The sequence below is a fragment of the Lissotriton helveticus genome, chromosome 7, assembly GCF_964261635.1.
Source record: "Lissotriton helveticus chromosome 7, aLisHel1.1, whole genome shotgun sequence".
Classification (NCBI taxonomy): Eukaryota; Metazoa; Chordata; class Amphibia; order Caudata; family Salamandridae; genus Lissotriton; species Lissotriton helveticus.
The window spans coordinates 701,439,971-701,465,785 of NC_136068.1; positions in this window are offsets into that span (position 1 = coordinate 701,439,971).

Genomic DNA, 25,815 nt, shown 5'->3' on the forward strand with positions numbered 1-25,815 from the left:
ATGGTCCAGAGACATGTTGTATTGTAATACTCAAGCAGAAGTGTATAGTGAATTGTTGCCTCCCAGGAATCATTCTAAAACATTTTTGGAGTCTGTACACCACTTATATGGCATCTCGAGCTTGAGAGACTCCTTCTCCACCTGCCACTATGAGGGGGACTGGTCAGTCAGAATGACCCCGCTGAAATCGAAACACCTAGAGTAGGCTCTGTGCCTGGATTTGGGATGATGTGTCCTCAATGTTAAAATGTTTGTATTATTATTTCTTTTTCTAAATCTTTCATAGGTTCAGCTATTTGATATCCTTTGTGTTCAATTTTGGATTTTGTTCTCATTGTTAATTATTATTTTTTCAAATCGGATTTAGTATGGTAGCAATGTGTAATTTTATTTTTCATGTCTTGGGAAATATTGTATGTGTATATAATTTCTTTTTGTGTTGTATTAATGAAAAAGGAAATTAAAATAACATTTAAAAAATTAAAAAAGAAAGCAATTGGTTTCCTAATTAAAGCCCAAAGTTGGAGTATTTGTCCTCAATCACATAAAACCATTGCAAGTAATACAGTAAGAGAAAGCTAGAAAAAGACGTCTACAGAGTCAGACGCTTCCGACTCGGCGATGTGGCGAGCGCAAGGTAAGGGGTTTTAATTATTTTTGTATTTTATATTCCTTATCCCGTTGTATGTCACTTTCACCCACCCCTCACCCACCCCACTGCGCTTACCTGCATGGACCGCCAAAGCCTCGTGGAATTTTCCATGTTTTTTTGTGGTAATATCTGTGTGTGTGCACAAAAACATATAATTGTATGCACACAATTTTCAACTCCTCCAAAGATACCGGGACACCATGACTGCGGTGCACCACAGGGTCAGAGGTTACCCTGCTGTCAATTCACCAGGCATAAAGTCTTTACACCGATGCACTCCACTCCAAAGAAATCTGCCACCCTGCTTCGAGATATGACATAATATATAGGATACTTCCTGTTTTCAAGATTTTCATCAAAATATGGGCTAACCCACGTGGGTATAACATAAGTATTTTTAGGAAGAACCTGATCGAGGTTTACATAGTACTGTGCACAACGCATACTTTTGGAACAATGTGTTCTTAAGGAGCCACCATACGTTATTTAGTTTGTCTTACAATGGTTTGCATGTACATCTTTAAAGTTATTGATTCCACGAGAATGTTTAAGATTAAATACCAACCAGTCTCAAGCAATAAGGACGAACTATGCTATATAAGCTTTGTTTATTTAAATTCTTTAATATAGCCGCCACTGTGGTTTGTTTGTGCCAGTCCACTGTTTATGTTTACACCTTTTTGTGATCATGTAACTTTTGAATGAACTTTATTTATTGCACCGAGCTCCGTGTGAGTGTTACCTGTGAGCAAGGCGATTTTGTCGCTGAAACGCGTTGGGTTGTTTCCAGTTCGTCAACATGCTGCAATGAATTTGGAATAAAACCTTAATTGCAACTGAATTTGGAGTGGCAGATTTCTTTGGAGTGGAGTGCATCGGTGTAAAAACTTTATGCCTGGTGAAACGAAAAAAAATAATATATATATATATATATATATATATATATATATTTGTATATATATATATATTCACTGAAAAAAACATAGGTTTCAGGAGTTATATAGTTAGGAATTAGCTTTTAAAAAACCTTTGAAATTCACTCAAAAAACTATAAGTTTTAGTGGTGTTATAGTTAGCTGGACATTTTACTCATACAAAACCATTGAAATTGCTCCTATATAGTTAGTTGTACTAACTATATTTCGCGCACCCACAATCCACTGCTGATGATGTCACATATTAGATCATTCATGACATGGTCAGTGACATCACTGATGACATCTCAAATGACATCACTGATGACATCTCTGATGACATCATCCAGTGAATGTGGTTTGCTTCGTTATTTAAATATGCATTATATATATATAGCAATTTGCATTGAAGAATAAGTGGATATATATAAATAAATATTTGGATGGAGGATTTAGTAGCAGTGTAATTGACTGTTTACTTGACCAATTTATAATGTCTCACTAAATATAGTGGATAGTGACTAAACTGTGTGAATATCTGTATCACTTTGTCAGTTGTTGTGTAAACTGATTCTACAGTTGGTTACTAGCTATGTGAAAGTCTATATTAGTTATTGATTAGTTAACTGAGTATTTGTATGGGAGTGTGAAAGTGTGTGTGGTTCGGTGGGGGGTGTGTGACTGTCCAAAGATGAGAGAATAGTTGATTCAGTAGATATATGAAGTTAAAACTACATGTTCTAACAGTTGTTTGGGTGAGTGAATATCTTTATGGGTGTGGTGATGAGCAAATATATTTCTCAATGGTACAGGTCCAACAAACTCGAAAAATAAAAGGCAGTGTATGTGTCAGTCGTTGTATATAAATAAGTATACATAAGACACAATGATTGTGTGAGTGACTGTATGGATAACTGTATACTTGTAATAATGATTTTATAATTCACTAAGTATGACTTACTATCTAAATGAATAGAAGAAGTGGTGTTTGTATAAGTGTTTTGCTAAGTAAATATGTAAGTATGATCCATTGTTTGCATAAGTGAGTAGGATGACTTCATATGTGAATAGGATGCGTGCTGTTGTTTAATGTCGATATAGATGTATAATTATTTTTGATAGTGTTCTATTGTTCATTGACAGCATGTATGAGTGAATCCATAGGTAAGTGATTAGATGTGTGTATACATCTATGAATCACTGAGTGGATTTTTAGATACTTGTATTGCTGTGACAATGGATTTAAATATGATACTCTGTATTTTACAAAGAGTGATGAAAAATCTTAATAGTGTATGAAAAGGCTATGTGATTGTCACGTGGATGATGTCATCAGTGATGTCATCAGTGATGTCATTTGAGATGTCATCAGTGATGTCACTGACCATGTCATGAATGATCTAATATGTGACATCATCAGCAGTGGATTGCGGGTGCGCGAAATATAGTTAGTACAACTAACGATATAGGAGCAATTTCAATGGTTTTGTATGAGTAAAATGTCCAGCTAACTATAACACCACTAAAACTTATAGTTTTTTGAGTGAATTTCAAAGGTTTTTTAAAAGCTAATTCCTAACTATATAACTCCTGAAACCTATGGTTTTTTCAGTGAATTTCAAAGGTTTTTTAAATGCTAATTCCTAACTATATAAGGCCTGAAACCTATGGTTTTTTCAGTGAATTTCAAAGGTTTTTTAAATGCTATTTCCTAACTATATAAGGCCTGAAACCTATGGTTTTTTCAGTGAATTTGCAAGGTTTTTTTAAATGCTAATTCCTAACTATATAAGGCCTGAAACCTATGTTTTTTTCAGTGAATTTCAAAGGTTTTTTAAATGCTAATTCCTAACTATATAAGGCCTGAAACCTATGGTTTTTTCAGTGATTTTGCAAGGTTTTTTTAAATGCTAATTCCTAACTATATAAGGCCTGAAACCTATGGTTTTTTCATTGAATTCGCAAGGTTTTTTAAATGCTAATTCTATTAGCGGATAACGTTTTTATATATTAAAACATTTTTTAAATCTCAATTGCCTGCTTTGCTAACAGAGTTTTTAAGCACAGGCTCTCTTGTCTCTGGTGGCCATCTTGGGAGACTGCATATCAGAATTTATTTAATGAAATATAAGAGGATTTGAGAAGTCACTCAAAATGTGCCCTAATTTTTCTTTCTTCAGCACTAATCATAATTTCTATGGCAAAATGAACCCCCTCATTTTGTTCCTTTGCAAATTAAATGTTTTAAGTGTTAACACTTTATTCTAATCAAGATGACTTCAGGTGTGCCATACTTTTGTGATAAGTAAGACTGTTAGCGCTCTAGTTGTTCTTTAGAACACTCTGGGACATTCTGTCATTGGGCTATAGTTGGGCTACATCTGGCTGATATTTGGGCTACATTTGTTTTTTTTGTCTCTGGTGGCCATCTTTGGGCTACATTTGGCTACATTGGACTACATTTGGGCTCTAACATATATATAGCCCAATGTAGCCCAATATATATTTTTTCAAAGTTAATTTTCGTAAAAACCACTGGAGCACATATCTTGAGACATAGCAAAGGCACATCGGGCTACCAGTCCCTACAATTTTGCCAAGTTTGGTGGAAAACCATTCAGCCGTTCCGGCTAAAAGTGAGTCCAACCGCCCTATGGAAATTAACATGGGAAAAACACGTTTTGGGACCCCCCTTTTATCGCGGCCCCCGCTTGACGAATCCCCCCCAAACTTTCAGAGAAGGACCGGAGCGCCGCGAGGCAAAGTTAAGGAAAATTTCAGGAAGATTCCTCAACTGGCGCCAAAGTTATTCCCAATAGAATGTTGCGATTTCCCTATGGAAAACAATCCTAACTATTTTTTAAATCTCAAATGCCTGCTTTGCTAACAGAGTTTTTAAGCACAGGCTCTTTTGTCTCTGGTGACCATCTTGGGAGACTGCATATCAGAATTTTTTTAATGAAATATAATTTTTCTTTCTTCAGCACTAATCATAATTTCTATGGCAAAATGAACCCCCTCATTTTGTTCCTTTGCAAATTAAATGTTTTAAGTGTTAACACTTTATTCCAATCAAGATGACTTCAGGTGTGCCATACTTTTGTGATAAGTAAGACTGTTAGCGCTCTAGTTGTTCTTTAGAACACTCTGGGACATTCTGTCATTGGGCTATAGTTGGGCTACATCTGGCTGATATTTGGGCTACATTTGTTTTTTTTGTCTCTGGTGGCCATCTTTGGGCTACATTGGGCTACATTGGGCTACATTGGGCTACATTTGGGCTCTAACATATATATATAGCCCAATGTAGCCCAATATATATTTTTTTAAAGCTAATTTTCGTAAAAACCACTGGAGCACATATCTTGAGACATAGCAAAGGCACATCGGGCTACCAGTCCCTACAATTTTGCCAAGTTTGGTGGAAAACCATTCAGCCGTTCGGGCTAAAAGTGAGTCCAACCGCCCTATGGAAATTAACATGGGGAAAACACGTTTTGGGACCCCCCTTTTATATCAGCCCCCGCTTGACGAATCCCCCCCAAACTTTCAGGGAAGGACCGGAGCGCCGCGAGGCAAAGTTAAGGAAAATTTCAGGAAGATTCCTCAACCGGCGCCAAAGTTATTACCATTAGAATGTTGCGATTTCCCTATGGAAAACAATCCTAACTATATATACCTACTGGCTATCGCCAGTAGGTAATATAGATATATATATATGTATATATACATATATGTATATGTATATATATATGTATATGTGTGTGTGTGTGTATATATATATATATATATATATATATATATACACACACACACACACACACACACACACATGTATGTTATTTCTTTGGGGGGGAACTCCCAAAACCTAAATTTACCCTTAACTCCCTTTATCTCTACCTACTATAAATCCTAAAATTACCCAGACCTTTTTTCGCCTCTATCCACCCCTAAACCCTAAATTTACCCTTACTTCCATTTACCTCTACCCATCATAAATACTAAATGTCCCCTTATGTCAATTGACCTCTACCTACCCCTACACCATAAATGTACCCTTACATCCCTTTACCTCTACCCACCCCTAAAAACAGTGTACCCATTCCTCCCTTTACCACTATATTCCCCTTAATGCTAATATTACATTTACCCTTATCTCCCTTTACTTCTACCCACCACTAACCCCTTAAATTGTTCATATCACCCTTTACCTCCACTTACCTTTAACCCTAAATTTACCCATACCATAGATTACTTCTACCAACTCCTAAGCCCTAAAATGATCCTAACCTCCTTTTACATCTAACCATCCCTAAACTCTAAAATGACCCTCACCTCCCATTATCACTTCCCAAACATAAATGCAAAAATCACCCGTACCTCCCTTTAACTCTGCCCGCACCTTTACCCCCTTTTCATAACAATAATAAATATGTAATTTAAAAACAAACTTTATTGCTTTTTAAGGTATGTACGGACCACAGCGTGTAGATTTGTAGAGTTGCAGTGCTTTGTTTGCAGAAAATGAAAAAATCAATAGCATCCATTCGATAAAAAGCAAGTGCCCAGCATGACGCGTTTTGACCGCGTTTCCACGGTCTTGATCACATGATGTGCTGGACTCATTACAACCCTTAAATAGTGAACACATCCTCAGTTGATAGTTCTCAACCACACCTCTAGGCAATAGAAATAAATAAAAGACTTGACGGCAAAACACTCCATGATTTGCATACGATAAATGCAATGGTTTAAAACTAACCACAAGTGTAAATTCATGAGTTTAAAAATTAGAGTAAAACTGTAAAATACAAGATAAAAAGGCACATAAATACAAATGTATAAAACATCCGACCATAGTGGTAAAATGTGCCTCAGCCTGGAAATGAAAAACAGTTACTTCTAATAATATTACTCATATTATGATGCCACAAACTTTTCTCAAGAACTGTTATATCTCTATTGCACACTCCCTAACAAAAGGTGCTATATGTAAAGTGGCAGTGCAAAATTGTGCAAAAACAGGAATGTGCAAAAAATATAAATTGATCATTTTGAGGCCAACGGTATTACCCAATTCATATATGTAACAAGTGCAAGTGCACTGTAAACCTACGACTGAATGCAAAGACCATTATATGTATTTATACATAAATACAGAATATACCAGAACAGAAACCGTACATGGGATAAAAAGGATTTAAAAAGGTCAAAATCAGTCTAAAATACATAAGGCCCGTAAATGATCAGCCTATAAGAAGTTATGTAGGTCCTCCCCCATGTTCAATCCATTAGGCATCCTAGTATCTAATTGTAGGATGAACAGTGACTCAAGTTGGTGAAGTTGTTTCTCCTGTTTCCTCCACGGATTGATTTGGCCACTGACCCGATGACAAAATACCTCAGGTCATTCAGATTGTTGTTGTGGACAAGTTTCAAATGTCAGGCAACTGGGTAATTCGGGCCTGAATTAACCACAGCTCTTAAGTGGTGGGGTATCCTGTTGAACACTTGGAGCTAAGTGCTCCCAACATATTTCAATTTGCAGGTACGTTCCAGGATATATTCAAAACTCTACTTGCCTAGTAAAGCTGGGACACAACAACCACAGTGTGCGTCAGGGTATGAGGATACCCTGTGTCAATCCAAATTCACACTGCAATGTGGCTGCAAGATGCACACTCCTTTCCGCAAAGTACATGCATAATCCATACAGTGCTTGGGGTAAGTTTATTCAAGGTACCAAGCCGAATAACCCTGTCAGGAAGCAGGTCACCGCGCCTGCATAAGACTACAATTCCCAGCATCTCCGGGCTTTGAACTACATTACCCAGAATCCCCGGTAGAACGGGATAACACGGGGCAGAGACGGGTAATCGGTGCTCGTAATTCTGGAGGCGGAGGTAGCGGCTGCTCCTCTGCTGGGTCCTGTCCTGTTTCTTCGGAGGTCTGGTCTTTGTCCCCCTTCCATCGGGAGAACAGTAACGTTCAGTGCCGGTATTTGTTCTACTCGCGCTGACGAGCGCGGGCTGCATGTAGACATACTGTTTCTTGTGTTCTGTTTTGCCCCGCGGAGGCGAGGTACTGTTCCTGTGTTCGGGTCCCAAGGCTTATTGGGGCTTGCGCTGTGATTTAAACAGCGGTATTTTGATGTACTTTTCGTTTCCTGTATATTCGTTAGTGGCGGAGTGCAGGGGGGGATTTGGTGGACCTCCGCACTACCGTCACGAACAGTGACTACGTGGTGTTTCTACTTGTTTGTGGATGTACAAGTGCCAAAGCGGATGACTGTAGTGAGTTAACTACGTCATACCGTGTTTGGTTTTGGTTTTCAAGTGTCTGACTCTAAAAGGAAACCTTCCTTGTCAAAAGATTACAGGGGAGGATTATCGGAACTTTCATTGAGGAACCAGTTCTTACTTACAGCACTATTTGTTTGCTGTACCTTTGATGCTGGCTCTTACTGGATATGGATATTACTTTAGAGCCTGCTGTTAAAAGGCAAAGGGGTATGTTAAGACTTCTATCTCCCAGTGTTTAGATGGATGGTGGCTCGGCTTCCTGTTCATATCTGTTATTTGTGTTTACGCAGGATAGAAGGAAGGATTGAAAGGATCAGCAGTTGGTGTATGTACGCAGACATTACAGGTGAATGTACAGGTCGTGCTTTAGTGAGACATTAATGAGTGTAGGATTTAAGAACTGTATTAACCCTTGTATACTTTGTTTTCCAGTTTCTTTTTCCCTGCTGCCCCTTCCTTTCTCCTCTTTATTCTTTCGGGTTTTTTCCCCTTTTGGGGTTTTTCCCTCACCGTATCGTCTGAACACCCTGTGTACTTACTTCAGGGTGTTTGGAGGGTCCGGAGGTGGAGCATTGTTGCTGCATGCGGATCCTGCGGAGTGCAAACCTGACAAACCCAACGCGTTTCAGCGTTTGTACGCCTTGATCACGGGTGGAATTACACGGCTTGGAAATCACTTTTCAATACAAAGTTATGAGCAACGTGAAAAACGTGCTCTACAAGAAACAAATAACAGACCTACAAAGAATATTGCTCGCGAAGTAAACAAATCAGCCATTTTGTAATGGTATTAAGTTGCATTGCATTTAACACTCATCAGAGGGACCTACATTTAGACAGATACACAATAGTAGAACCATCTTAACACTCACTAATCATAGTCATTTGTATGAAGACTGTCAATGCCATAATCCATATTATCTAAATACATTGGCAAATACAAATTTCATATGCCTATACCAATTACATCAAGCATGATAATACGAACCATGATGTCATAAACACAAATGACATGACAACTATGAGATAACAATCTTATGATAAATGTTGTTCCCACATATTCTGGAATTTGAAAAAAATTAATTTGAGAAAATTAAGATAATATAATTCATAAGGACAAATACCTTATCGACAGGCACTAACCGGTATACAAAATTATATACCAATATACAAAAATATGAATGGGATAAATAATTACCCCACATAGTTATACAGTCACAAAGCCAATAACACCCAAGTGGGCAATTACCCTAGGTATTACCGGGACTTGAATAACCATCTAAGCAATACTACCACAGTGGACCAAAAATCCTTCCAATTGTACATTCTAATGTACACCAGCTGACTGCAATATAATGTTTTACCCATAATTAGTCAGGACCTGCATCATTTTATGCATAATTAATAACATTGATACCATGATTCATAAGTTTATAGGAATGTCATTGTTGTGCTAAGGCATATTCCGCTTCATGATACAACCTGTAAAAGAGCATAGAAACATATAAGCACAATTAGGCCCTTCCGAACAATCCTCTATGACATAAACATAAGAGGAATTATAAAAATTGTGAAAACACACATTCGTTAAACTAAATAAGGTTAAAACTAGTGTGACATCAGAAGCCAGACGTTAACATCTAAAATAATATATAATGTGATATACACAATACCACCAAATATTAAATACAAAGTGCCTACATTACAAAGTACAAGTTATCCTATGAAAGAATAGGGGTCACTGAATAGCTCTTGATTATTCACCCAAAAATAAAGATAATTCTTCCTCTGAGTTTAAGCCCTGGGGAGCTCTGGTATCTAATTCCAATATATATTTGGATTCCAGCTGTCTCGATTTGCGTGTCCTGTCGCCCCCTCTGATGGTCTGAGGGACGCGAACAATGACAAAGAAACACAATAGATTGCATTTGGTTTTGTGCTCCTCCTCAAAGTGGCATGCCACCTGATACACTTTGTCTTTATTCTGGATGCCACGCATATGCTCCAGAATCCATTTTTTGTGCGAAACATGGTGCTTCCCACATAGTTTTTCAAGCATGGACATGTCATTACATAAATACAATAGTCTGAGAGACATGTTTGATGTTGTCAATTAATCGCTCAGTATTAGTAACTGGATAGTATACCTTCTTAACATTCGTACTATACTTGCATGTCTTAGAAGACAAGCATGTATAAAATCCTTGTGTAATGCAACCTGTTTGTCTGGTTAATGAAATTTCATTAACACAAAGCCTGTCCCGTAGTGAGTTTCCTTTCCTGTATCAGATATTAGGATACTCAGCTAACACCTCATTCAGAGTGGGTTCTGTTTTTAAGACCTTCCAGTGGCTGCCCAGACATCTTTTCAAGTCCTGTGAGGTAGTATTGTAAGTGGTAACATACCTAATGATATTAATACTGGCATTGATATCTTTCACTTTGGGAACTAAGATCTCTTCTCGTCTCAAATTAACTGCCTTATCACATGCTTCTTGAATGATCTCTTCTGTGTAACAATGATTTCTAAATCTGGTTGTCATACACTCAAACTATTTGTTGTAATCAGTATCAGAGCTACAGTTCCTCCGAGCCCGAAGTAAATCGCCGTATCAAATGCTCCGAATCAAATTCTTAGGGTGGCCATTGTCCGCATGGAGTAATATATTGCCTACCGTTTTTTTGTAGAATTATCTAGCTGTAATTTGATTATTGACCACAGACATCTGTGTATCCAAAATCTCTATGCTGGTGTTACTGATTCTGCCTTCAAATCTCCGAATAATATCATTTCTGTTGAGGAATGAGACAAAATTGGCTGCTTGATCCTGACTGCACTCCCATAAAATAAAAACATCATCAATATAACGTAACCAAATTTGAATATGGTTGTTATACTGCTTGAAGGCCTTGGGCAAATGCTGCTCCCACCACACCATAAAGATATTGGCATAACTGGGAGCAAAACAGGTACCCATTACAGTCCCTTGCTTCAGTCTAAAAAATATGTCATTGAAAATAAAAAAGTTGTTCTCTAGACAAAAACCAATCATGGCCAGCAACATTTCTGTGTGCTGCAAGAAGGAGATGGAACGTGCCTTTAAAAAGTGTTTGCAAGATTGAATGCCATCAGTGTGTTTTATAGAGATATACAAACTACTCACATCCAGGGTTATCAAAAGAAAGTTATCTTGCTAGGCAACACCCTTTAATTTCATTAAAAAAAATCCTTGCAGTTCTGTATGAACGATGGTAACATCTCTACATAGGGACGTAGAAAATAATCTATGTATTTAGAGGGGTGTTACAATAACGATCCCATGGATGACACAATAGTTCTTTCTTGTGGTCTCAGTGGATCCTTATGGAGTTTTGGTAAAAAATAGAGTGTTGCTATTTTAGGTGATTGATTCAGGAGGGAGGCATACTCATCCCATTCCAAAACACCCTGTTTATGCCATGGTTTGAACATTTCAATTGATAGTAAATTAGAACTCCCAATGTTTTATTTTGGAATTCTCTCATAGCATGTTTACAACATCCTGGTTTGTATTATCATGCTTGAGGTAATTGGTATAGGCATATGAAATGTGTATTTGGCAATGTATTTAGATAATATGGATTATGGCATTGACAGTCTACTTAAAAATTAACATGATTAGTGAGTGTCAAGACGGTTTTACTATTGTGGCTCTGTCTAAATGTAGGTGCATATTCCCTATGAGTGTTAAAAGTTATGCATCTTAATACTATTACAAAATGGCGGATTTGTTTACATCGCTAGCAACGCTCTTTGTAAGTCTGTTATTTGTTTCTTGTAGAGCACATTTTTCACATTGCACTTAACTTTGTATTGAAAAGTGATTTCCAAACTTTGTAATTCCACCCGTGATCAAGCCGTGCAAATGTTGTAACACATTGGGTTACTCGGCTAGGTACCTAGAATAAACTAGCCCAAAGTACTTTATAGATTGTGGCTGTTTTTGCGGAAAGGAGTGTGCCTCTTGCAGCTACGTTGCGGACTGAATTTGTGTATATATATATATATATATATATTCTTTCCAGTCCTATTCCAGTAATCAAAGAAACAGGCACCGACTCCGTGGGATATGAATAAAAGAAAATTATTTATTCCATGCGATACAGAACAAGACGCGTTTCGGCGGAAGATTCCGCCTTGCTCACTACATCTGAAGGCATCTTACATTAGTGGCATTTAAATACTATTTGACTCGTGACGTCCAGAGGCATTGCAACATCATGACCTCTGGCGACAGACATAGAAAAGTTCATCTCTACATTATTGCAAGTCATGTAGCACGTTTTAACTGTAAACTTAAACAGAAAAAACACAGTAATAATGTAATTAAATTAAACAGTGATGTGTTTCTATGATTGTGATGTGTTCCTTATACTAATTATGTCATTTACAGTGAAACCCCTTTGTCTATTATTGTGCCTTTTGTGCCTGGCCATTGCCGAGTTTATGAGTCAGCGCTTGCCTTTTTTCCGAAAAATGAAGAAATACTACCATCTAGTGGTCTGGTAGTATTTAGTGCGCGAGCATTTAATGCCTCGTTTCTGATGTGCGGGGAGCTGTGCCGAGTGAGCTACTGCGAGGTAAGGCACTTGTTTGTGGATGTATCCTGATGCCAACCTAAAAACTCGTTTATGTGCAACTCACCGAGATATTGTTTATTGTGATTTGTCGATGAGTCTTAGCACCACTATATGTGCCTAAAACTATTAGCCTTGGTTTGTTCATGTAATCTCATCATTATTTGGACGGCAGCGCCAGTCATTGTTTGGCATGTGCTTTAAACGGGTTAGTCTGCTGGATAAGATTTGGAACGTTTTTCACATTAGTGTGGTTGGATGGCAGCTGTTGAGCCCAATTGGGCCTGTGTGCTACTCCGTTCTTGTGTGTTTACCATTTTGCTTCGCGCACCTGCCACTTTGTTGGCTGTGGGGCGGAACAGGTTTAATCCTACGTGCATCCTACATTAATCCTTTTGAACATCAAAAAAATCCCTTTTGGGCTTTGAACCAGTTGTTGCCCCTTTCTAATGATGGTGTGTTGGTAACTAGTTCCTGTTGCATTGACTTTGCCCGTCTGAAAGTAAGCTGTGGTACGTTTGCACATGTTGGGCCTATCACAGGATCATTTCTGACTAAAGGCCAGTGTCTATAAAGAATCTTACGTAGGTTAGAGTGATATTTGTTATACCCCGTGATGATTCTTGGTGCGCCGTTATGCCCTTCCTTTGTGTTTCCTTGTCTTGGCCTGTCTTTACTCAGTAGCTCTTCCCTAGTTTTGATGGCGCTTTTTTGTTTCGCTCTATTGAGTGTTGTGGGCTTGTATCCTCTCTCAGTGAGTCTTTGGCAAAGGCTGTCAGTGCATGTTTGTAGATCTCTTTCTGTACTGCAGTTTCGTCTCATTCTAAGGCATTCTGCGTAAGGGATGCTGTTAATGAGGTTGGCTGGGTGAAAGCTCTGGGAATGTAGTATGAAGTTACCTGCCGTTTTTTTCCCTGTAGGTACGTGTTTGTATCTCAGTATCGCTGTGATAGAGTTCGATGTCAAGAAACTCTATAGACTCAGTGCTTGTTGTACAAGTAAATTTAAGATTCAATGCATTGTCATTGATCTTTATGGCAAAGTTTTCTACACTTTCGGCAGAGCCCTGCCAAAGTATGAAAAAATCGTCTATGTACCACTGGTACAGGACCACGTTGTTGGTCCACTCGGTGTCGTATGTCTTCATGAGTACTTGCGTATGTAACAAGGACCCCCTGAAATATAAATTCTTTAAATTCCTAGGTCAGGGATAAAACAGTATATGAAAAATAACAACCTAGGCAATTTATAATGACTTGCCTGTGCAATGACAAAGGAGAGAGGTAACAATTCAGGTTCTGCCATTTATTAACATAATTACATAGAAAGTACATGTTGCATTAAAAGATTTGTATTCAAACGTTATTCAGACCAAATCACATCAATGTTATAAAACAATATCACAAATTTATAAAAGAAATATAAAAAGTGGCACAAAAAATACATTCGACGCGCGTTTCGGCGTCCAGCGCCTTATTCGGGAATAGCCACGTATACCTAGAAAGAGATTTCAGCATGAAAGAAACTCCATTATTAACTTTCCGCTAGTGCGTACATATTTAATAACAAAAATTGCACAGATTAAGCAATTTAGTTTTCTTTATAATTGGGTGATGCAAAAATTGTCATCATCACGTTTTTCTACCCCCAAACAAAAGATTGCACAATAATATTGGTCTGCAATCTCATTTCACTCAAATACATGAGAATTATATATACACCCAATGGGTTAAAGTGATAAAGATCAAATATTAAGTCACAACATAGTGCAAAAATGCCCCAAGTGGATAAATAAAATGAAACTTAAATCCTCCCTACCACATTATACCCAGGAAATGATATATCCAAATTGATGTGTGTATAAGGGAACCAACTAGTAAATCATCTGTGCAATAAACAATAATAAGATCAGCTGCAACCTATTCATACATCCTATAAAATTACAGTTGATGGTTCTATACGATGTCTTGTTGCCTGCTTGAAGTTTCACCTGAATCAAAAAGAGGGGGGAGAACAAAATGTAAAAGGTTTCCACTGCCAACTCAATTACTGCAAACTTATTACAGTGACTATTGTGCAAGTGGTTTAAAAACATTAAAAACATTAAAATTGAATGCAGATCGTCATAGAGTGAGATACCTACCATATTTACATAATGTATTCCATATTCCAACTTTTTGGAAAACAGTTTAACCCTGCAAATGTTATTTCAAAGAAAAAGGAAATACAGGAACATGTAATTACATATCTGTACATGATAACTGAGACCCTGAGACCCTGCAAAGCTGATTTTTAAATTTAGTCATTTTTATGATTTTTATTTATTATCCGATAAGGTTCCTGTGCTCATTCCCCTAGGTGCCAAGATAGTTCCTCCTCCGAATTTAAACCCCCAGGGATCTTAGTGTCCAGTTCCATAATGTACCTGGACTCTAATTGCCGTAGTCTACGGATTCTGTACCGGCCTCTGTTCGATGGCAACACCCTATCAATTACAATAAATCACAACAAGTTGTGATTACTTTTGTGGAATTCTTCGAAGTGTCTGGCCACCGGGGAAAGTTTATCTTTGTTTTGAGCCGCTCTCATATATTTCAAAATGCGCTTCTTGGCAGCAAACATAGTACTGCCCACATATTTGTCAATCAGCTTCTCAGTATCCATACCTGGATAATAGACCTTTTTTATGTTTGTGCTATGTTTAGAGGCTTTGCATGACATGCAAGTAAAAAAGCCCTGGATACCTCTTTCTATGTTTTTAAACTTAGAAATATCACTATCACATAGTCTGTCCTTCAATGATTTAGCCTTTCTATATGTAATGTTGTGGCGTTCGTCTACTATATCTTCCAGGGTAGATTCAGTTTAAAGTACCTTCCAATGTTTATTCAGGCACTTCCGTACCTGCCAGGAACCTGAGTTGAATGTGGAGATGAATCTGATGACCTTCTCATCTTCCATTACGTTCTTCTCCACAGTAACTAATAGTTCACTCTGTGTGAAGTTTGCTGCTTTGACCTGGGCCTGTTTGATCAAATTGTAATCATAACCTCGCTCCAGAAATCTTTTAGTCATACACTCGCATTCAGTGTCAAAGTCTGATTCCGTGCTACAATTTCTCCATGCCCGGAGAAATTCCCCGTAGGGTATACTGCAGATCAGAGTACTTGGATGTCCACTTTCAGCGTGTAGAAGAGTATTGCCCGCAATTGCTTTCCAATACAATTTGGAGACTAACTTCTTGTCAGCTACTTCCACACACAGCTCCAAAAACTCAATTCTTTGATCACTTATTGTGCCTTCAAATTTAAGATGGCTCTCATTAGCATTGAGTTCAAAAATGAATTCCTTGGCCTCATCAATCGTACCTTCCCATATGATGAAAAGGTCATCAATATACCACATCCATGACTTAACATAACTGCGGTATTGACTCTGACTTCTGGACACCTGCTGCTCCCAGTTACCCATAAATAAATTGGCGTAACTGGGAGCAAAACAGGTGCCCATAGCCGTACCCTGCTTCTGTCTGTAGAGAACATCATTAAAAACAAAATAATTGTTTTCCAGACAAAACTGAATCATTTGCAGTACCATCTCATTATGATTTAAAAATGAAATGGAACAAGAGCCCAGGAAATGTCTGCATGCCTGCACACCATCCGTGTGCCTAATTCACATGTACAGGCTACAGACATCCAAAGTGATCAGTAAAAATCTTTCTTGCCACTGCACATCCTGAATCTTCCTCAAAAAGTCTCTACTATCGTGTATATATAATGGTAGGGTTTCCATAAAAGGCCGCAAAAAATAATCTATATACTTCGAGATATTCTCAAGGAGAGAACCCATCGAAGATACAATGGGTCTCCCCGGTGGTGATGTTGCATGTTTATGCAATTTGGGTAAAAGATAGAGAATCGCTACCATGGGTTTGCGGTTCAACAAGAAGGAATATTCGTCCCATTCAAGGATTCCTTGCGAATGCCATTCTTTTAGCATATTATGGAAAGTAATGTTACATTTGTCCACATCTTCCCTCATTACCCGCTCATAACAATCATCACAATTCAGTTGACATAGCCCTTCTTGTATATAGTCATCTACATTGAAAACAACATTTCCACCTTGATTCGACTGGCGGATAACAATATCACAATCTCTTTGTAAGGATGTAACTGCCAGTCTCTGTTCTTTAGTTAAATTATCATGGAACTATTTCTTATTTTTTGCCACATTTTTCAAATCATTAATGACAAGTGTTTCAAATGTGTCAATACCACAAGGGGGCAACATGGGGTTAAAAACAGATTTAGTTTTAAATTCATTGGGGCAATTCCAATCCACTTTGTAACCAAAACACTGCGCGGTTATGGGTACTACATCTCCATTATCCCCCTCTAACTCTTTGAGCGCAATCAGGGTATTTATTTCATTGGTGGTCTCAGTTACAGGCACACTATTTTTGACCCCCATTGCTTGCGAGGTACTTTTGACTTTAAGTTTATGCCACTTGTGTAACCGAAGCTTGCGAGTAAAGTAAAACAAATCAATTCTTTCTTGGGGATATGAAAAGGTAGATGTTGGGCAAAAGGAAAGACCAAACATTAAAACATCCAGTTCAACAATATTTAAACAGCGTGAAGAAAGATTTACCACATTTCTGCTGTCAGTCATTTTCCACGTTTCTTTTGACCCCTTGTTTCTACTCCCACCGGAGTTGTTGTTGCTTTTCCACCATCCGGCCCTCCTGGTTTGTTTGCAGATGGCAATGTTTCTCCTGTAGCTCTTCCTCTGCCTCGTCCTGTGAAGCCCCGTCCTTTTCCACGATCTCTGTCTTTCTGCCAATTTTGTTGGTTCGATGTTTGGTTAATCAATCTGAATTCCTCCCAACTATTTGTCGGTTTAGTCGTCGTTTTCCCTATTGGTTGTAAACCATCCTCAGAAACATCACTCTCGCTGACATTGCTTTCCGCTCCACCAGTAGCTTGAGTGGTATCAATGCTGCCCTGAATCCCCTTTCGCCTAATGTTATCATGTTTACGGCTAAAGGTGAACACCCTTCTTGCTTGATAAAAAATGTTGTCCCGTACGAACTTCCTTTCTTTTTTGGCAATAATTTCCTCCTCATGCTTGTCTATTTTCTTGCGGATCTCTTCCATTTTATTTTCAAAAATTTCAGTCGACTCTTCCTTTTGTATCTCCTCCTTGAGTTCCGCAATAGCTTTGAGCAACACTGTTCTCTCTTTTCAGGCAAATTTAATTAATATGGATAACATCCGATTTGAGCAGTCCATCAAGTTTTCTGCTGATTCCTCTGCTGTTCGGGATCTGGATGCTCATAAGAAGGAGCAATGAGGATTCTCAGTCCCCGTGGGACTCTTTTTTCCTCCTGATATTTCTCTAGTGTAAATTCCTCCCACCACTTACAGATTTCTTTTCTCATCAATTTCTCTAGCTTTTGGTATTTTTGATGTAAGGTGGTAGGTCCAGGTGTGTTGCTCTTAGTTTGTAATTGTTCAGCTGATTTGACAAATATCTTCTTAGCTCTCAATCTTCTACGCAATTCTGTATCATGATCCATAATAATGGCTTAATAATAACTGCTTAATATATGGTCAAATACTTTGACCCAATGTTCATATAAATCAATTTCTTTGCATTTGTTTATTCATAACCACCAGCCGGTAGTCCCTTTGTAGGCGTCAGTTCAAAGCCACAATGTTCTCAATGCCTGTGCAGCAGAGAAACACAGTGTAACACTGTGATACAATTCTTACAAAAGGAGTGTTCTACTTCGTAACAGAAACCGGACTGCGCTGTAGTTCTACCGCTTGAAGTGACATCAAATGGGAGCGTTTGCAAACTTAGGCTCGGACCACTCGCAATCAGTGCGAAGGTTTACCTCACAATACCACCTCCGACAAATACCAGTTAATTTCAGTCAACTCAGTGGGTGCAGGTATCCTCAGCCACGCTTCCGCAATAGTCGTGCCACACGAACTTCAGCATTTTAGCGCTTCCAGATATTCCTCCAATTTGAGTATCGCGGTCAACCGGCTGTTAATTTACATACAGTTCCACCTCCTCGAAAATGCCGGGACACAAGTGTGTCGGTGCACCCCAGGGTCCAAGGACACCCCGTCATCCATTCAGTCTCACCATGCTCGGAAAAGCATGCGTGCACTTCTTTGAAATAAACATTGTCAATAAAGTTGTGCTTTAAATTATTTATTAAAGCATAAGCCAAAAATACCCTAAGCATTTCACTCAAATACATGAGAATTATATATACACCCAAGTGGGTAAAAGTGATAAAGACCAAATATTAAGTCACAATATAGTGTATATATATATAAGACGTCCTGTCCACCAATTCTTTTCACGGCGGAACCCCAGGTGCGGACCTCCAAACTCCAGGAACAAAATCACGAACTCCCACACAGCATGAGTGGGTAAAGCAGTGCAAATTTATTTCAGCAGAAAATTATACAGGAGCAGTGCCCTCCATGATGCGTTTCGCTCCTCGCTGGGAGCTTGATCACATGATGCGTCTCCATATTCTGACGTATTTAAAGTGTAATATGTGCACAATCAGATGAAAAAACAGGCTAACCATGTTAAAGAATATGAAAAACAAACTATGGCATTTAATATGTGCACATACTGACAAACAAACAGTACCAATCCTGAATAACAATGCAAGAAGCATTAAAGAGAGAAAAAAAGTGCATAATTTCATAGCAGCAATATTTCAAAAAACAGAACCATAATAAATACATAGTGCAGAGAAATATATATTCTGAATCCATAAATCAAAACCCAAAATTGAAGGTTCATGATGTCTGCTGGAAATCGATACTCGGCAAGTGCCGGAAAAAGCACCAAATACATTTCTCTCAAATAAAAAATACAGAAAAAAGTTTAACGACCCTGGTATAAGAAGTGCCAAAAACAAGGCAAAATGAAATCACTGATAAGTCATGCAAAAGATTTGTAAAGATACATTAACCATCACAAATTGGTCAATTTAGCAGCAAATGATACCACAATAAAGTGCAAGTGAACAATTATACACAATTTAAACTGCCTGCTCCAATATGTGAAACAGACTTCAGCACGCTCTGGCGCGCTGTAAAGAGTTTTTATTGTGACTACAAACAACTAGGTAACGCGTTTCAACCGCAAAAGCAGTCTTTGTCAAACCTAAAGTTGCAGCCATTTTCTTGTGCTATTTATACCAGCAACAAAGTTTCAACAACATTGAAGTGACAGTGCACCATTTTTAAATTAAAGTGGCATGTGCAATCCCATTTTCGGGATAAAGTGACCTGTACCTTGTGCAAATGAGCATTGTCCTTAAAGTGCCATAATTGCACGAATTGTATAGCAAATATAAACGGCGCCAATTATTTTCAAATACATTAAAAATTCTAAATTCATTTAAAATTTCATTAAAAAAATTAATCATTAATTTTCAACATTGAGGGCCAGTGCCCAATGGCGCATTGTGCTCCAAAGCTAAAATCTCGGGCTGAACACTCTAAATACATATTAAAGTGACATGAGCAATCTCAGTTTCCGAGATAAAGTGACCTGTACCTTGTGCAAAGAGCATTTTCATAAAGTGCTATAGTTACGTATAACATATAACATTGGAAAACTGCAAAAATAATTTACAATTACATTAAAACTTTAAAATGTATCTGAATTTCTCTTTAATTCATCGTTTGATGGCCAATGCCCTACCGTTTTATGCTCTAAAAACTCCTTCTCAGGCCAGACTTACTGAGAGTCATAGTTAAATTCAACTTAATTTTTAACAGCAATAGTAACGCAGTTGCCTCACTCTCGGCCTTAGCCACAATCTTGGGCCAGTGCCCACTGTCACTTCTATGTTTCAACAGAGTTTGGTCGCATTAGAATTCGAAGTGCTGTGCAAAAAGAATTAGAAACTGTGTAAATATTTTCCAATAATACCCAATGGAGTGTGTTAAAGTGCATATAGATAATTACTTTCTATCCATTAAGCAATCTTAGAGCAGTAACCATAAATACATTGCCCATTCAATGGGTCACCTGACAGCTAAAAACACTCCTGTCTCTTTACAAATGGACATACAGATCCTACTCAGTGTTGTGGCCATTGGAGATCTTGCTGTTGAAGCGTAAAATGTACCTTGACTCCAACTGCCTCAGGCAACTTTCTCTATTACCTCCCCTCAATGTTTGTGGCACCTGCTCTCACACAAAGTATACTAAATCTTCTACCTTGTTGCTGTAAAATTTCTCAAAATGTCTGGCCACATAATATGCCTGATCCCTGTTGTTTATGGCTCTGATGTGTTGTAAAATGCGCTGGTGGACTGGTACAATAGTACTGCCTATGTACATTTTGAGACAACAGCACCTAAGTGCATTAAAAACAAATTGACTCTTGCAGTTTGATGGTTTCATGATCTTCCACTTTCTGTCTGGGAAAGGTAAGGGCACCTCTGTCGTGTTCTCTTCAAACTTAAAAGCCTTGCATTTGTGGCATCTTCTAAATCCCTTACTTTCACTCAACCAAGTTGTCTGTTTCAGGGTCCCTGGGCTATTTGTTACCAGTGCCTGTTGCAGTAATCTCGCTTTGCGAAAAGTTATTAAAGTCCTTTATCTAACTTCTGTCTCAAAATGGGATCATCTCATAACACATGCCAATGTTTCTTCATTATGCCTCTTATACTTTGATGTTGCTTGTTGCAACCCATAATGAATCAGGACTTAAGCTCAGCTTTGTCTTGGGACACCCTTGTGTTCAATGTGTTGGCAAAATTTAACTGCTCCCTCTTCTTTGAGTTTGCTTGTTCTCTAGCTGTTTTAAGAACAGCCTTGCTATACCCTCGCTGCTCAAAGCACTCATTTAGCTTATCTTGTGCTTGATACAGTTGGTCTGTGTATCTACAGTTCCTTCTCATACGTAGATTCCCAGCATACAGGATGCTGTTGGACAGTTTAGGAGGATGGAAACTGCAGGCATGGAGTATTGTATTGCTGGCAGTTCTCTGTTTTAGTCTTTATCGCCCCGACCGATATGCAAACTGTGAGATCTAAGAACTGTACCTCTTTCTTACTCAAGTGCGATGTGAAATGTAAGTTTAAATCATTGGTGTTAAGCCTCTCAATGAATACCTTTGCTGATGTTATATCACTTCACCAAATGATGAATAGATGATCAATAGAGCGGGTCCATAGAACCACATTTTCAGACATTTCCTTGGCAAACTGCTTTGCGAGCACCTGCTCCTCCCACCAGCCCATATGCAAATTAGCATAGCTGGGGACAAGCCATGTGTTCATCACAGTTCCCCTCACCTGTTGATACAGGTCCTTGCCAAAAAGAAAAATATTATTCTTCAGGAACCAACCTAACATGCTCACCAGCATTTCTGTGTGCCTATACAGGGTTACTCTTCATGTGCTCAGATGATACTGCACCACCCTACATCCAATGTCATCATGCTAAAGCTCTCCTCCCAATTGATGTCGTAAATCTTTTTAAGAAAGTCCCCCGTGTCCTTGGTGTACGATGAGAGATTTTTTACGTAATCCTACGGGAAAAAAAATCTAAAAACCTGGAGGTATTCTCAAATAAGCTACTAATTACCGATATAATCAGACGGCCTGGTGCAACATTCACATTTTTAAGTGTTTTCGGTATGAGATATAACACCGGTGCTACTGGTGAATCTACCTTCATAAACTTGTGCTCTGCCTCATAAATAAGACCTGTAGATCTCCAATGTGCCAACTCTGAGTGAAAATTAACAGTGGTGGCTTGTAATACGTCTTTATTTACTCTTGAGAGCATTGTCTATCTCTGAGCTGTAGCCTCGCTTCCTCCTGGTACATGGCAAGCAGCCAAAGGACAATATTTCCACCCTTGTCCGCCTGTCTTACCACTATATCAGGTCTTGACTGTAATTTTTTCACAAGATTCCAGTACCCTATGTCCGATGCCATGTTTGGACTTTTGGCCTGTTGAGCCGCATAAAGCTTTTTTAAATCATGAACAGCTAGATCTGTAAAGGAACCACTGGAATCTTTAGAGACCATGGGTAAAAATACAAATCGGGGTTTGAAAGGCGTGCTTGGTCTACCATACACACTTAGACCCTGTTCTCTAAGTATCATGAATGATGTCATATTTGACATCATCAGCATTGCATTGCGGGGGCGCAAGTTATAGTTAGCTGAACTAACTATAACAGCCGAATTTCTTTGGTTATGTATGAGTGAAATGTCCAACTAACTATAACATCCCTGAAATCTATGTTTTTTTCAGTGAATTTCAAAGGTTTTTTACATGCAAATTTCTAACTATAACGTCGCTGAAACCTGAGGTTTTTCCAGTGAATTCCAAAGGTTTTTTTTATACTAATTTCTAACTATGCCTACAGAGGTAGGAGATGTGCAGAAAATAGAAGAAAGGCACAGCTATAAGCAAGAGAAATGCAGAAAGAGGCAACAGAAGTCCAGATAGACGAAGAAAGGTGCAGAAAGAAGCAAGAGATGTGCACAAAGAACCAACAGAGGAGCAGAAAGAGGCCTTGTTGCAAAGTCATCCTGTGATCCCAACTTTTTGCTTTTGCTGATGGGTACTGGTGGTAACTGACTCTGACTAACCAGGCCCAGAGCCAGTGCTATGCTGAAAGACACTTACAATACAGTGAAAACACCTACATACACTAGGGTACACTATGGGTTGGGGTACCCCTGTGATTAGCATGACCTCCCCAGTAAGGCTCTAGTACATAATAGGGCAGGGGATTAAAACTACCTCTAACTAAGAGGTGGAGAAGGAGGCAAGAGAAGTGCAGAAAGAAGCAACAGAGGTGCTGAAAGAGGCAAGAGAGGTGCAGAAAAAAGCAAGTGAAGTGCGGAAAGAGGCAAGTGAGGTGCAGGAAGAAGCAAGAGCAGTGCAGAAAGAACCAACAGAGGTGTAAAAAGAGGCAAAAGGGGTGCAGAAAGAGGGAGGAGAGGTGCACAAGAGGCAAGAGAGGTACAGAAAGAGGCAGGAGAGGTGCAGAAAGAAGGGAGGGAAGTGCAGAAAGAGGCAAGAGAATTGCTGAAAGAAGCAACAGAGGTGTAGAAAGAAGCAAGAAAAGTTCAGAAAGAGGCAAGTGAGATGCAAAAACAGACAGGAAAGGGGGGACGACCAGTGCAGAAAGAGACAACAGGGGTGCAGAAAGAAGCAAATGAGGTACAGAAAGAGGCAACAGACTGCAGAAAGAGGGAAAAGAATTGCAGAAAAAGGCAAGAAACATACAGAAAGAGGCAAAAGAGGTACATAAAGACACACCCGTTGTGCAGAAATAAGCAACACAGGTGCAGAAAGAAGCATGGAAAGTGCAGAATGAAGTAACAAGGGTGCAGAAAGAGGTAAAAGAGGTACACAAAGATGTGACAGACATGCAGAAAGAGGGAAGAAAGATGCAGAAAAATGCAAGAAAGGTGCAGAAAGGGACACAAGAGGTACATACAGAGACAACAGGGGTGCAGAAAGAAGCAAGACAGGTGCAGAAAGAAGCATGGAAAGTGCAGAACGAAGCAACAGGGGTGCAGAAAGAGGCAAGAGAAGTGTAGAAATGAGCATGTGGGGTGCAGAAAGAGCCAACAGAGATGCAAAAAGAGGAAGAAAAGTGCAGAAACAGTCAAGAGAAGTGCACAAAGAGGCAAGAGAATTGCTGAAAGAAGCAACAGAGGTGTAGAAAGAACCAAGAAAAGTGCAGATATAGGCAAGTGAGATGAAAAACAGGCAGGTGAGGTACAGAAATTGGGAAGATGAGTGCAGACAGAGACAACAATGGTGCAGAAAGAAACAAGAGAGATGCAGAAAGAGGGAAGAAGAGTGCAGAAAGAGACAACAGGGGGCAGAAAGAAGCAAGAGAGGTGCAGAAACAGGCAAAAGAGATGTAGAAAGAGAGAACGGGTGCAGAGGCAAGAGAGGTGCAGCAAGTGGAAGAGGGGTGCAGAAAGAGGCAAGAGGGGTGCAGACATTTTCAAGAGAGGTGGAGAAAGAAGCAAGAGTAGTGCAGAAAGAAGCAACAGAGGTGCAGAAAGAGGCAAGAGGGGTATAGAAAAAGGCAACAGAAGCACAGAAAGAAGCAACAGAGGTTCAGAAAGAGGCAAGAGAAGTGCAGAAAGAGGCAAGAGAGGTACAGAAAGAGGCAAAAGAGGTGCAGAAAGAGGGAAGAAGGCTGCAGAAATAAGCAAGAGGGGTACATAAAGAAGAAAGTGAGGGGCAGACAGAGGCAACAGAGGTACAGAAAGAGGCAAGAGAAGTGTAGAAAATGGAAGAGATGTGCAAAACCAGGCAAAAGAAGTGCAGAAATAGAAAGAAAGGTGCAGAAAGCAACAGAAATGCAGAAAGAGGCAAAAGAGATGCAGAAAGCAGCAAGAGGGGTTTGCACGCCATTAGTACCAATTTTATACCCACATTTAACAAGAAGTAACAGGTGACCGTTCTAGGTTTGCCAAGGGCCTTCCATCATGCTGTAACACTTGTTGCAGCATTTCTGGTAACATTTGAGCCGTTAGAGCTAGAAACAAGTTTTTTTGTTCAAACCTACAGATTATGCAGCAGATGATGGATTATGTGGCAAATGTGGAAAATGTATAATTGTGCAAAGGTCAGTGCAGTCAAATTGTCGCATAATTCCAGTGGCCCCGCTCATACCTCTGACTAGGTCCAGAAGTGTTCCTCATTGGTTCCTTCTTTTTTTTTTGTCTCATTGAGTTTATAGTTTAGCTTCTATGGAAATGAGGAAGACTAAACCTAAGGTTATCACTCCACAACACAGACTACCATACCACATAATTACTCTCCATAACACATAATCTCACTCTACATATTCCTATACACTAAAAACCACATACTTTCTATCCACATCAAAGTTAAAGTCTATCCACATAATTTCACTGCACATCATACCACATTATTCCACTACACACAACCTACATCCACTCCACTCCAAGAAACATTAGTAAAACACTTTTATATTTACAACAACTATAGCTCTAACTCTCGCAAATGTGAAACCTGTTACATTACAAATGCTTCTTCAACTAGTAGTCGCGTTTGTAGAGAGATGGAGAAAGGGGGCTGGGCCTCCAACCAGTGCTCAGGAAATCCGCTGCATAGCACTTACAGGAGGTACCAGGAGGGCTTCTTGGCCCCCAAAGTCCCTCAGGAGCAAAGTGGACTTCATTCCCCAACCCGTAGTGTGCCAGGAGGCGCATTTGCAGAGCGTTGGAGAAAGGGGGCGTGGCCTCCAGAGACACCTTACCG